This window comes from Dipodomys spectabilis, unplaced genomic scaffold, assembly GCF_019054845.1.
Source record: "Dipodomys spectabilis isolate Male_0828 unplaced genomic scaffold, ASM1905484v1 ptg000091l, whole genome shotgun sequence".
Classification (NCBI taxonomy): domain Eukaryota; kingdom Metazoa; phylum Chordata; class Mammalia; order Rodentia; family Heteromyidae; genus Dipodomys; species Dipodomys spectabilis.
The window spans coordinates 29889-45349 of record NW_024870768.1 but is presented as its reverse complement, the minus strand read 5'-3'; positions in this window follow the sequence as shown (position 1 = coordinate 45349).

Sequence of the window (15461 nt, the reverse complement as noted above, 5' to 3'; positions counted from 1 at the left end):
TCCTGAGTTGCACAGATTACAGGCATGAGCCACTGGTCCCCACCTAGAAATAATTTTTTACATTGTTTTCTTATGTAACAATCTCACCAAATACACAATTGAGTCTAAATAGAATAACTGTCTATGTAGAAATCCAGTAATTTGCTTAGAAATGAGCAAAGCAACTAAATAGATGTTTCTCCAAAGTTGCCCACAGAAAGAAGCTCAACATCTCAATCTGAGCAATACAATAATGAAAAATGATTTTAGTACTGTTAGAAGGCTAGTATCAAAAACAAAAGATATCTAGCACAAAGTACTGCGGAAAGAGAAATCTTTGCACACTATTCAAATATTACACTATTAATCTGTAATATGGAGCTGTTAATAAAAAGCAAAATGGAGGTTTGTCAAAATATATAAATGAAAGTTCCATGTGATCTTGTATGTTGCCTTTCCATCCTCACAAAAATAACTGACTTAAATAAGCATATATAGAGAAAAGCTTTTTTGTCTCTTCATTTTAGAAAGTTTAATCCATGATCATTATCCCCTTCTAGGGTCTGTCCCCAATGACCTGAAGGTCTCCTTTCCATAAGGCTCTAATTAAATATTCCACAATATCTTAACAGTAAGAAACTAGCACCAAGCCTAGCCTATATTTTCATTCCTACTGTGTTGTAGAAAGGCCTATGCAGTAAATTCCACATGTTGTGAAGAACTGTAGTGAAACCCCTAATATTCTCTTTTGACCTGTTTTGGACAGCTTTCATGACAAATCTTCCAGTGGCATTTCAGTTCCTAAAAGGACCACTAGAGGGGGCGAGTTTCCTGCAGTTCGCACCTCTGCTGCCTGACAGTAAGGCCTACTTCCTTTCTCTTCCAGTTCACCATTTAGATTCCTACTGGGACAGAACACACAAACATAAATTGTAGCCAGGCGCAGGTGGCTCACGCCTGTAATCCTAGCTACTCAAGAGGCTGAGATCTGAGGATCGCTGTTCAAAGCCAGCCGGGGCCACAAAGTCCATGAGACTCTTATCTCCAATAAACCAGCAGAAAACCGGAAGTGGCGCTGTGGCTCAAGTGGTAGAGGGCTAGCCTTGAGCTGAAGAGCTGAGGGACAGCACTCAGGCCCAGAGTTCAGGTCCCACGACTGACCAAAATAAAAAAGAAAGAAAGAAAGAAAATGTATGCTTTGGACATGTGAACAAAAACAATAAAAAGGATAAGAGCACTCATCTTCTTTCAAAGCTGTGTTTGTGTGTGTGTGCATGCGCACGTGTGTGATATATCATGTATATAATAAATATATGATATATATATATATATGTTTACTGTTTCTTAAGATAGTATTTCACTTTCTGCTCATGTTACCCCTATTTTAGGTTTTCTGGTGATATTGGGATGATGAGTGCACACCATCACATCCAGCTTTCTTCCATTGAAGTGGAATCTCATAGATTCTGCCTGGGCTAACCTGGGACCATGATCTTCCCAATCTTAGCTTCCTACATAGCACAGGATGACAGACACACTACTGCACTAAGCTATTAAGTTGAAAATGAGTCTTGTGAACTTTTCTGCCTGGACATGCCTGAAATCACTTTCTCCTAAGTAGCTAAGCTTCCAGATGTGAGCTGTTGGTAACCAGTTCCAGCTTACCAGTTCTTTTTTTCCCTACAGGTTTAGGTAGATTAGACTCTTATCACTTCTATCATGCTTTTCTCCCAGTGCTGGGTATGAACTATGTAGGCGATTGTCCTAATAAAATGAGGTTTTTTTTATGTTAGTTTTTTAGTTTGGAAGTTAAGTAATTAATACTGTCCAATTTGCCCAAGGGTTGTTTATGACATGTATTTGAATTTTTATATAAAAGTATATCTTAGCTAATTTTTTTTGTGCCAGTCCTGTGGCTTGAACTCAGGGCCTGGGTGCTGTCTCTGGCCTTTTTTTGCTAGCTTCTTTTTTGGGGGGGTGGGGGTGGGGGTACTAGTACTCTATCATTTGAGCTGCAGTTTCACTTCCAGTGTTTTTGGTAGTTAACTGGTGATAAGAGTCTCACAGACTTTCCTGCCTGGGCTGGTTTTGAACCATGATCCTCAGTCTCAGCCTCCTGAATATATAGGATTACATCCCAGCTGGCTTGTCAGGGTTGTTTTTCTGTAGGGTAAGTGATTGGAACTATCCAGTTTTTCCAAAGATTCTTGTACATTACATGTATTTTAATTTTTACATAAAAGTGTATCTTAGCAAGCTTCTTTTTTCTTAAAAGCTCACTTAAGGTATTATGTGTTTGGTTACTTTGATTCCTAGAATGCTAGAAACACTGGATTTTTGTAAATGCTTATCTGTAAAATAAGAATAAAATGATTGTTTTGAGATATTTTATCATCTAGGTATTTGATATTACCCCCAGACAGGAAAATGTTAAGAAGACCCAAGACTTTTCAGTTTCAGACTTATCAGAGGTTTGCACACTCAGTTGTGCACAAGTTGTTCAAACTCAGCCTTGGGTTAAAAACCATAGGAATATAATAGCTTTACTAGTGTCAATTTCAAATCGTTTTTTTGCTTTTACAGTGGCAAATGATATTTTCTTACTTGGTCTGGGCCTATGCATGTTCAAGGCAAGACAACAGTTACAGATTAATAAATTCCATCTTATATCAAATCATATGTTTATGAGGAGACTCCCATCATGCCATAAAAAACAGGTAAGTAGAGCACTAAATCATGTTCTTAACCACTATTGTTCTGGAAATACAATCATTTCTTGGCTTTGAAAACCAGGAGCAGGGCCAGGTGCTGGTATAATGGTAGCTACTCAGGAGGGTGGGATCTGAGAACTGCAGTTCAAAGCCAGCCTGAGCAGAAAAATGCATGAGTCTCTTATCTCCAATTGATCACCAAAATGCAGAACATGGAGCTGTGGGTCAAGTGATAGAGTGCTAGCCTTGAACATAAAAGCTCAGGGGCAGTGCCCAGACAAAGACACAGACACACACAGACACACACACACACACACACACACACACACACACACACACACACACACACACACACACAAATTAGAAGCAGGTCTAACTTGACCAAACACCAGAAACAAAAATAAATATAATAGCAAAAATAGCCCAAACCCTAAGTATATTCTGCAAAAAAAAATGTTTTATTTCACCAGGGGCAGGTAATCCGAACTATTGAGGATACAGAAATCTAGAGAACCTCAATTTGAAGCCAGCCTGGTTAGAAAAATCCCCAATACTCCATCTCTAAAATAACTAGCAAAATGATAGGAGGTATATGGCTCAAGTGGTAAAGCAGCAGCTGAGCAAGCAAGCTGAGCCCACATGAGGCCCTGAATTCAAACAATCATATTGCCAAAAAAGTTGTATTGCTATTAGTATTGTATTATGATAATAGTATTTAATATGAGTAACCATTAGCATATTTTAAGGTACAATAGATCAATGTTGACTGCAAATACAATTATACATTAGTTCTCTAGAGATTATAAAACTCAACTGAAAGATCATAATCACTGATGAGTAACTCCCCATTTCCTTCTCTCCTCAGAGACTCTTATCTCCAATTACCCACCCAAAAGCTGAACGTGGAGGTGTGGCTCAAAAGGTAAAGCACTAGCCTTGAGCCAAAATGCTCAGAGATGGTGTCCAGGACCTGAGTTCAAGCCCCAGGACTAGCATACACAAAAATGTGAACCAAGGACTTTAGCATTTCACCAAAGGAGAAAGGCTGTCCAACATTACTAACCCGCAAAGAAAAGTAAATCAAAACCATGATGAGATATTTCCTCTCACTTATTAAGATGGCTCTTATCCATAAAAGAAGAGACAGTGCATGGTAGTAAAGACTTGAAGAAAAGGAAAGTCTTGTGCAGTATTTCTAGGAATGTCATTGATATAGCCACTTTGGAAAACACTATGGAGGTTCCTCCAAAAAATAAAAAGCAAATTACTGTATAATGCGGTCACTCTGTTTCTGGGTATATATGCAAAGGAATTTAAACAAATGTCTTAAAGAAAAATCTTGCACTTTCATGTTCTTTGTAGCCTTATTTACAGTAGCTAAGTTTTGAGGAAAAAAGCTAAGTATTTATGAACACATGAATTGATGGAGAAAAGGTGCTACATGCATGCAGTGAAATATTATTCACCAAACCAGGAAGAAATTCTGCCATTTGTGACAACATGGTGAAGCTGAAGGACTGTAGGCTGAGCAAAATACACCAAAAAGAACTGTGCAAATCCATTCTTTTCCTCAGGAAAGCTGGTTCTCCAGAGAGGCAATGAAATCTCAGCAGTGAGGCATATGCTTCCCCCACTGCACTTGCCTATTGGTGCACATTTCTAGTGCTGCTCAGTTCTGTTGTGTTCTGTCTACACAGCTGCACCAGAGGTCATGTGCCTGCCTACCTCTTTATTTCCTTCCTTCCTTCCTTTCTTCCTTCCTTCCTTTCTTCTTTCCTTTTCTTTCCTTCCTTCCTTCCTTAATTCCTTCCTTCCTTCCGTCATGTTCATTTTTTTTTCTTGTTAACTGAGATCTAGCCAGTAGGTTCTTAGATCAGTTCTTTTCTCATCAGACTGAACTTTGGAATTACTGATCATGTTTTATCCTAAAATCCATGTCACTTGCTTGCAAAAGGGAAGGCTTGAATGCTGAGAACCCCGCCTTCCCCTATTGTTGAGTAGTTACTACAATGGAAGGGACTCCAGATGGGCTCAATCTGGTCCAGAAGCCATCCTAACACTTCAGACAAATAACTGTGGGCCCTTATCTGAATAAAAATTGCTGGAGCCAGGTGCCAGTGGTTCATACCTGTAATAGCTACTCAGGAGGCTGAGACCTGATGATCTCAATTCAAAGCCAGCTTGGGGAGGAAAGTGTGTGAGACTCTTATCTCCAATTAAGCACCATAAAAATCAAAAGTGGAGTTGTGGCACAAGTGGTAGAGTGCTAGCCTTGAGCAAAAAAGTTCAGGGACAGCACCCAGGCTCTGAGTGCAAGCTCTCGGGCCAGTACACACACACACACACACACACACACACACACACACACACACACACACACAACCATTTACTGATACCATGACAGATTCCAGGATTCCCAAATTAAAGAAAAAATAAGTAACACCTTAATTGTTAGAAATGTTCTCCCTTCTTCATGAAAAACTTTGATGATACCATGCATACTACACTCCCTCATAATACAGCTCTAGCAAGTCCAAAGCCCAACTAGCCATGATGGCACAAACTTGTAATCCCAGATTTTGAATGGCAGATACAGGAAAATTGTAAGCCAACATGGGCTAGATAGCAAAACCTTGACTCAAAAGTTGGGGAGGTGGGTATTCTATTTTTAGAGCATAAGATTCCCTTCTCCATTTATTAGGCTTAAATAAAATTTCCAGCCTGATTTTAGGGTTATTTAGTTATAAATGAATGATAGGATAAAAATTGACAGATTTATTAATACTTTCAGGAGTTTAATTTGAGTGAGGAGGAGGCAGCCAGGTCTGGTCTGGCCTGTTGGAGTGGTGTGGTCTGTGACCTCAGTAAAATAGAACGGGGCTCATGATCATGGCCCTGTTTCAAAATTAAAGTGGGATAACAAGAAAGAATAATAAAGGAGATGAATTTGATTAAAGAACATTATATGCATATAAGAAATATCACCCCTTTGTACAATTTATTAATGTTAATAAAAAAGCATACATAGTGAGGGAATGAGAGAGGCAGTATGTTCCAAGACCACTTGACTTTAAGGGGCAAAAGGACCTCATTTTTGGGAATATAGACACATTTCCAGTTTCTAGCAGCATTTCCAAAGTATCTCTACAATGGAATATCTTACGGTTTCTGTGCCTATCTGAACATGATGTAAGCATATAAGCACTTAGTTTTATTGGAAAGTATATGTACTTACGAAGGTTGTGATATACTGTAAAAATACCTTCAAAATTTGCAACTAATTTTCCATAGATGTCATTGAATAACCAACTATTCAAATGTATTACCCAGTTCATAATATTCCACTCTAATGTGAATTCAGGAATAAGATCAAAAACTAAATCCAGAGGATCAGGAGATGACCAAGGGTAGCTGAATGTGCCTGTGGTTTCATGTGCCTTAGCATTTGCTGTGATTTTTTTAAATCAGGAATTTATTTGCTTGTTTGTTTATAATAGTTTAACTAGTATAGAGCTAGAAAGTCTTCTGTTATATTAGAGAATGATATTGGGTCTCATGAGGGAAACATGGATCCTGAATGTATATGTTCATCATTTCCCCAGAAATCCTGAGTCCTCATTGTGTGCTTGTGTGTATGTGTATGTGTCTGTGTGTCTGTGTCTGTGTCTGTATTCTGTGTGTCTGTATCTGTGTGATTGTAGGTGAGCCAGTCCTGGGTTTGAACTCAATGTCTGGGCATTGTCCCTTAGCTTTTTTGCTGATGGCTGGCACTCTACCACTTGAGTCACAGCTCCACTCTGCCTTTTTGGTAGTTAATTAGATATAAAAGACTCATGGACTTTCCTACATGGGTGCTGGCAGAATTGTCTATATGTGTGCAGAAAACTGAATCTAGATCCTGAACATATCACTCTGCACCAGAAAGAAAAAGTAGAAAGCAATATTTTAGCATTATTCCATACTTCATGTGAAAGATATCATGCTGCCCTCTTTATTTACTTTCCCCAGAGCAATCCCAAGTGTGGCATTAATGTGTTAACTAACCCAGATTTAAACCATTGTTCTAGGTGTAAATGTCAAAATGACACTTAACCAAACTATTTCTTTTGTTTGGAGTTTTCATTTGGGCTTTTACAAAATTATATGCAATGTACCTTTCTGCACAAAATTTTATTGAAATAGGTTTGTTTGATGCAGTGTAAATAGGAAGTTTCTTATGTTGCTTTATATCAACAGAAGTGTTGTGACTATAAAATATAATTAATATAGCTGACAGTCCACCATCAACTCCTGTGTAGAGGTTAGATGGATGCAAACAGTGGGTCACACTGAATTCTGGTTGAGGCTCTTGTAAAACACAGATTTCAGTTTCATGTTTATAGCCTTATTCTTTTCTAAATGAAGTTCTGCTAAGTAATATGACCCACTGTTAATGTTTATATTATAGGTGGAAAGTAGATAAAGCTTTAAATGAAGTCAAGCTACAGTTATGCATGTGTTGACTTTATGTCAAATATTGGGTCCTTAAACTAATCGCAAAAAAGTTTGCAACTTTCTGTATAGAAATCCTACACATCTTTGTTAAAACCAATTTCCAGTTTTGATGTCATTTAAATTTTATACTTTTTGAAATTTTACTTCTACTTTTAAGTGGCATATAGGACAATTATTTTTAGTTACTTTTACTATTGAGCCTTTGTGATCCTCTCCTAGCAGTATTCTCCTTTGGTCTCACTGTGTGAATGTCTAGCGTCCTGTATAATTTGACATGTCCAAATTTTTTTTTAATCTTTTATCATTCAGTGTGCTTTCTTTTAGATTTATATACACATTCTAGTTACTACAGATAAGGAAAATCATGCAATCTGTGTTTCTTTTCTGGCTTACTTCACTTAATAAGATTTTTAGAACAATTATTTTTGAATATTGATTTTTTTTTTACCAGTATTGGTGCTTGAACTTAGGGCCTGGATACTATTAGCTTTTTTGCTTGAAGCTGGTGCTCTACTATTTGAGCCACAGCTCCACTTCTGGTTCTTCACTGGTTATTTGGACATAAGAGTCTCAGGGTCTCTTTGGCCCCATCTGGTTTTAAACATGACCCTTAGATCTCAGCCTAGGATTACAGATGTGAACCACCAGCACCTGGCTTGAATACTGATTTTTTAATCATAAACTTTGCAAAATATTTAAATTAATTCCAAAATTTTATTTCTAGATCCCTTTTAATCAACATGGACCATCCAATCATCTTTAAAAGGCAGTGTCCTTTGTGCTATCATTTCAAGCATTATGCTTTTAGCTGTTCTTCTCAGTTTACCACTACATAAAATTTGAATACAATTTGAATCCTGGATGATGATCAGAAAAGGAACATTTTTACCATTCACCATGATGTTTCCAATGTTTCTTAGTAGGTGCACTTGATCATGATAAAGAAATTCCATTCTATTCCCTGGTCACTGAGAAGTATTTATCAAGACTACATCTCTAAATATTTGTAACACATCTACTGAGATAATCAAAAGATACGTTCCTCCATGAACTTGTTAATGTAGGAATTTCCCTGATAAATTTTCATGTGCACACTTTGGAGCCTCAATTTACATTGCAATTTCTACCAACCTCTACCCATCTTCTCGATATAATGGTAATAACAATAACAACAACAACAACAATAATAAAACAGTTTTGCAACTGAAGACTGTCTTTAGAACCGAAATTGCTTGCAGAATTGCATGAGATAAATTTTACATATACTTAAACTATTTTACTGATCATGATGTAATTAAAAAAAAAAACATGACTCAAATACAAATGGGGCTAAATATAAGCTACTTCAATTTCCCATAAAATTAGCAACAGTTCTTTAGATGGGAAACTGACTGAAAATAATTGAGAACAAGCTAAAAACTAAAGAAAATAAACCAGGGACAAACTCAGGCAAAAGTCCTAGGATCTCACTTGCCTGTCTCCTTTTGGGCTATGGCAAGAAAGAACCATTGGTTTCCATCCCGATTCTGCCACAATGGCTGTTGGATTATAAAAATATTCACACACTCACTGGGTATGTCTCTCATTTCTAAAATAGGGATTACAATATTAACATTATTTTTCACTGTGATGAATAAATGAGCTGACACATGAGGCTGCCATCAGAGTCCAAATAGATTGTTTGTTGGCTTGATTTCATTTATCTTTTCAATATTTTTCATTTAATTTGCATTTATAATACATTTCTATCATGAGATTCTGCTGTTGAATTTCATGAATGTCTACTGCTTTCTTTTACATTAATTTGGGTTAAACTGATTTAAATGAATATATTCATTAATAATAGTATACTGCAGTTGTTGTCAGACATGGTGCCAAATCTGCAGTTATTTTTTAAATGACAGACTTCTGACAAATGCTGCCTTCAGTCATGGTGTGTATACAGAAAAAAATTGCTCTTTGCTGTGTTTATTGCCAAGAGAAATAAGCCAGGCCATTCAGTACTTCATGACACCAGTCTGCTCATCAGATGATGCAGCAGTCCTTAAGCAGCCCTGTACTGGTTGCCATGGCCACAAGCATCACTTCTGCAGTGTTGTTTGGTTAGCTTTCCATAGATTTTCCTGATGAAGAGACCATGAGTTTAAATGGATTCCAACAGCACATTAGTTAAAGTCACAGCAGAAACATGATTAGCATTGTGTTATCTCCCTGCGTCCTTAGTTTCCCAGTTTGGTACTAAATCAGTGTATCCTGTTGATCCTATAACCATACACTACGGTAAAAAGAGGGTTTTTCCTTTTGCTATTGTGGTTGTTGTTTTGTTTTGTTTTGTTTTGCCAGTCCTGGGGCTTGAACTCAGGGCCTGAGCACTGAGCTTCTTTTGCTCAAGGCTAGTGCTCTACCACTTGATCTATGGTGCTACTTCTGGCTTTTTCTGCTTATGTGATACTGAGGAATTGAACCCAGAGCTTTATGCAGGCTAGGCAAGCACTCTACCACTAAGCCACATTTCCAGCCCTAAAAAGGGGTTTTATTGTCCAAAGAAGTACTCTAAGGTGAATGATAGTCAAATTACTAGGGTTTACCTGCCTAGGGACAGCTCCTCACTAAGCTTCTTCACTCTTTTTTTTCCAGGGAGAATAAGAGGTAATTCTCCTGAGATTCTGTCAGCATGCGGCCTAACTTTGTCCACGTGGGCCATGTGCTTTCATGAAAGGACCCAAGGGCAACATAGCAAACCATCTCCCTACAGGGCTAGAAAGGAACGAAAGGACATAGGTTAAGGTCCCTATACTACATCCACAATATTACATCTACTGAGGTCATTAGGAAAAAAAATCCTTAACAAAATAAACAAGAGCTGATGGTTTTCATCTTTCTGGAAATATCTGAGATGCTGGAAATATAAAGAGCAATGGCACACAATCCTGGCTATGGAGAGCAAATCATGTGTTTAGTTAGAAACACGAGAAAATCAGCCTGGGGGTGGTGGGGCACAACTCTAATCCCAGCAACTGTCAGGAGTAGGGAGGAGGTTCACAGGTAGTTGGTCCAGTCTAGCCTAGGCTGCTTAGCAAAATGCTGTCTCAAACAACAAGAACAACAAAGAATCTGAAACATATTTCAAAGATTGCAGGGTCTCACCTGTCATTCTAACTATTCAGGAGGCTGAGATCTGAGGATCACAGAGTTTAAAGCTAGCAGGAAAGTCCATAAAACTCTTATCTCCAATTAATGGACAAAAAAGCAGAAAGTGGCTGGGCACTGTTGACCCATGTCTGCATTACTAGCTAATCAGAAGGCTGAGATCTGAGGATCAAGGTGCAAAGTCAGGCTGAGCAAGAAATTCCTTGAATCTCTTATCTCCAATAAACCACCAAAAAGCTGGAAGTAGAGCTGTAGCTCAAGTGGTAGAACACTGTCCTTGAGAAAAAAAAAATAAAACTTCAGAGATAGTGCCCAGGCCCTGAGTCCAAGCCCCAGGACCACCTCACCCAGCACATGTGCGCACGCACACGTGCGCGTGCATGCACACACACACACACACACACACACACACACAGCTGGAAGTAATCCATCCACCATATTTGAGATCTTGAATCAGTTGCAGAAAGAGGCATGATGTGCACAGCATTTGTAATGCTGTGACCTCTATTGACCATAAGCACTGAAATAAGACTAGGAGACCCCAGAAAGTGCAAACTAAAACAGACTCACTAATCCACACACAAAGGATGAAATGGGAGAAAAAGTGTGCCACAAAGTGAGAATTTAATGGCAGTCTTGCAAGATGAGGTGGCTGTATGATGTCAGGCATGCACTCTGAGATTTACAACAGTAATTTTATACCTTTCCTGTGAAGATCACTCTTCCAGATTCCTCACTGGTACAAGAAATATGGGGTTCGTATATTTTCTCACAAATCACTTAAGATACATTACTTTTTGCTCAGTAATTCAAATATGTGAACCACCTGAGGTCAGTTGAACTTTAGTAGGAGAAGGCTTTTGGCCATCTCCACCCGTCTTTGTTCTCCTGTGGTGGGAATGCTTGTGTGCTTTCTGTCATGTGCATGGTTTCCACACATTTCCTCATTTTATTATCATTCATACTTCCCATTACTAATTATCCAGGGCACTTCTAATTTGTTCTATTTATCTATGGGCTTTCTAATGCATGAACTTTGTCATATCTGCAAGTAGCAATGTCTACTGGTAATTTTCCACTCGGAATTAAATGCTTTGACTTGAAATAGACCACCACTTTATTTTTAACATCGCCTTTCTCCAATATTATTTATCTAATTTGACCTCTCTATGACATAAGAAAGGCAAAGGTAATTAAGAGAAGTTCCTACTGCTTTGTTTCCCCTTATTTTTTCTTACTTTCTTTTTTTTTTTTTTTGTCTGTTGTGGGGCTTGAACTCTGGGCTTGGGCACTGTCGGTGCACTCTTCAGCTCAAGGCGAGCGCTCTACTGCTTGAGGCACAGCATGACTTCCGGTTTTCGAGGGGTTTATTGGAGATAAGAGTCTCATGGACTTTCCTGCCCGGGCTAGCTTTGAACCGTGATCCTCAGATCTAAGCCTCCTGAGTAGCTAGGATTACAGGCATGAGCCACCGGCGCCTGGCTTTCTTTTTCTTTCTCTTTTTCTTATGTCAATCATGGGGCTTGAAATCTGGGCCTGGGCGCTGTCTTTGAGCTCTTCATCTCAAAGTGAGCACGCTACCATGTGAGCCACAGTGCCACTTCCCCCCTTATTTGTCTTAACTACATTAAATCCAGCCTCTACTTTAACTGTAAAAAAAATAAACCTTGAATGGAAGTGTGGCTCAACTGGTAGATCACTAGCCTTGAGTGGAAAAAGCTAAGAGACAGTGCCCAGATTCTGAGTTCAAGCTTCAGTTCTCTCTCTCTCTCTCTCTCTCTCTCTCTCTCTCTCTCTCTCTCTCTCTCTCTCTCTCACAATCTACTTCTCACATACACACACACACACACACACACACACACACACACACATATACATATACATACACAGGGTGAGGGAGAAAAGAGAAAGCATTTGAAGTACAAAATAAGAACACAAGAAAGGGACCAGTAAAAACACAAACCAAAACAAACAGAAGTGAATGGGATCACACATATAATATTATCTTCTTAGAAAGGTGAGATCTGAGGATCACAGCTCAGAATTAGCCCAGGTCAACAAACAGGACAGATATTTGTCTCCAATTGAACTATTAAAAAGCACCAACAAGAGCTCGAAGACCTGAATTCAAAGCCCAGTACCATCACAGAGGGACACAAGCATGTGCACATGCACATATGCACACACACACATATATATATATACACACACACAGATACAGACACACAAAGTGAATGTGATAGCCTAGAAGCAAGAATCAAACACAGAGGAGGACTCATTTTCAGAGTAAATGAGCACACATCTAAATCCACTGCTGACTGGGCTCATATAATCAAAGCTGCTGACATAAGAGTAGGTGATTCCCAAGATTGGGTGTACTCCCTCTTTTAAAGCTAAAATAATTTGATTTGTAGTTCTGTGTCCATGTAAAAGGTTTCACTGAGGGCATAGTCTGTTCTTCACATCTTTCTTATATAGATTCTTTAGTGATTAAGTCATTGCTACCCACGAAGCTGCAGAGCTTCTGCATGGCAAAGGACATAGCTAGAAAGATCAATAGAAAGCCCATGGATTGGGAGAAGATCTTCACTAGCCATACAACAGACAAGGGTCTCATATCTAAAATATACTTAGGACTCAAAAAATTAAATCCTCCAACAACAAATCCTCAAAGAAACAACTGCCCAATAAATAAATAGGCTAAAGATATAAAAAGAAACTTCTCCGAAGAGGAAAGAAGAATGGCCAATAGACACATAAAGAAATGCTCAACATCCCTAGCCATAAAAGAAATGCAAATCAAAACAACATTGAGATACCACCTCACCCCAGTTAGAATAGCAAAAATCAAGAACTCTAATAATAACAGATGCTGGAGGGGATGTGGCCAGAAGGGAACCCTACTGCATTGTTGGTGGGAGTGTAAACTTGTTCAACCACTTTGGAAAGTAGTATAGAGCTTCCTCAAAAGACTCCACATAGAGCTCCCCTGTGACCCACTTTTGGACATTTACCCAAATGATCACCAACAATACCATACTAAAGCTACTAGGACAACTAAGTTTAATGCAGCATTATTTACCATAGCTAAGATATGGAACCAACCCAGATGCCCCTCAGTAGATGAATGCATCAAGAAAATGTGGTATATATACACAATGGAATTCTATGCCTCCATCAGAAAGAATGACATTGCCCCATTTGGTAGGATATGGAAAGACTTGGAAAAAATTATATGAAGTGAAGTAAGCCAGGCCCAAAGAAACATAGGTCCCATGGTTTCCCTTATTTGCAATAACTAGTATATGTCTGAGGCAAGCAGAAAAGGTCAGATAAGTTGATATTACATGAAATGAACCCCAAGATAGGGACACAGTGAGTTTATTCTTCCTTGCTATTGTTTCTAATGCATTTATAAGGTACTATGTGATTTTTTGTTGCTTTGTATGTAAATAATGGGTATTAATTCCACATTAAGGTTTTGTTTCTTTCGCATGTTCTTCCCCCATTGTATAACCTCTGTTTTCACTGTATTTGATGTTGGTATATTTTGGCGAGGGGAAGGGAAAGAAATACAGATTGACCCATTGCAACAATGAGATGTACAAGATGCTATGTTGAAAAATGAACTTTACAATTTAGGCAGGGGGGTGGGGTGGGGGTGGGAGGGTGCAGTTGAGGAGGTGGGAGGGACGGGATGGTATGGAAAAAACAAAGGAGGAGGCAACAATGCTTGATAAGAAATGTACTCATTACCTTGCTCATGTAACTGTAACCCCTCTGTACAATATTTTCACAATAAAAAACTTGGGTTTTTTTTAAGTCATTGCTACCCATTAGTGAAGGCTGATCAAAATAAGTACCACTATATCTGACATTTATTATGGATACCAGTACTGAATGTTTCTGGACAAGTGGTGAGTAATGATCATAGATCCCTTCTGGGAGTATAGAAGTATGTGAAGAGACATTTACTATGATGTGTGTGTGTGTGTGTGTGTGTGTGTTTGTGTTTTTTTTTTTGGTTGGTCGTGGGGCTTGAACTCTGGGCCTGGGCACTGTCCCTCAGCTCTTCAGCTCAAGGCTAGCGCTCTACTACTTGAGCTACAGCGTCACTTCACTTCCAGTTTTCTGGTGGTTCAATGGCGATAAGAGTCTCACGGACTTTCCTGCCCAGGCTGGCTTTGAACTGCGATCCTCAGATATCAGCCTCCTGAGTAGCTAGGATTACAGGCGTGAGCCACTGGCACTTGGCTCCTATGACGTCTTATTTACTGTATGTTTCTTCCAGTAAAGAATCAATGAGGACTGGGATGTAGCTCAGTGGCAAAGCGCTTGCCTAGCAAGTGCAACGTCCTGGGTTCGATCCCCAGTACCAAAAGAAAAGACAAAAAAAATACATTTAAAAAAAGCCCAAACAACAACAAAAAAGAATCAATGAGACCTGGGCAGGCATGGTGGTTAGGAAAAAGGTCTTTGAACAGGGAGAACAGGGGTTGTGACTGCATCTCTGCAGATTCTCTAGTCAGGGGTGACCCCAATTACACCTGTGCCCAAGCACTGCATACAAGTTTCAGGAAGGACTTCTTATTCAAGTCTGTGTATTCAACAACTTTATTTTAGTGGGTAAATGGACCTTGTTAATAGGAGTGTGACAAATGCAATAGTCATTATAATCTTAGTTCTCTAGCAGTATTTTCCTAATGTTTTCTTGATGGGGAACCTAGATGTAAAACGAACTGCATCACTAGTTTCCTTTGTCACATATTTGTTTCCAATTTTTATGACTGCTTGACCAGGCCATAAACAGATGGTTCTGAGATATACCTAGAGAGATGCAGAATTGAGGAAGACTGAACATAACTGCAAGATATGAAGTTCTGTAGGTTATGATAAAGTTGGTATTTAAAATCTGTGGGAGTGTCCACACATCAGACTATATTTTCTTTTGTAAAATATAAAGAAATATTCCTTTAAAAATATTCTACTTGAGCTGGGCACCAGTGTCTCACAACCGTAATCCTAGCTATTCAGGAAGCTAAGATCTAAGGATAACAGTTTGAAGTCAGCCTGAGCAGAAAAACCTGTAAGATTCTTATCTCCATTTAACCAACAAAAAGCCAGATG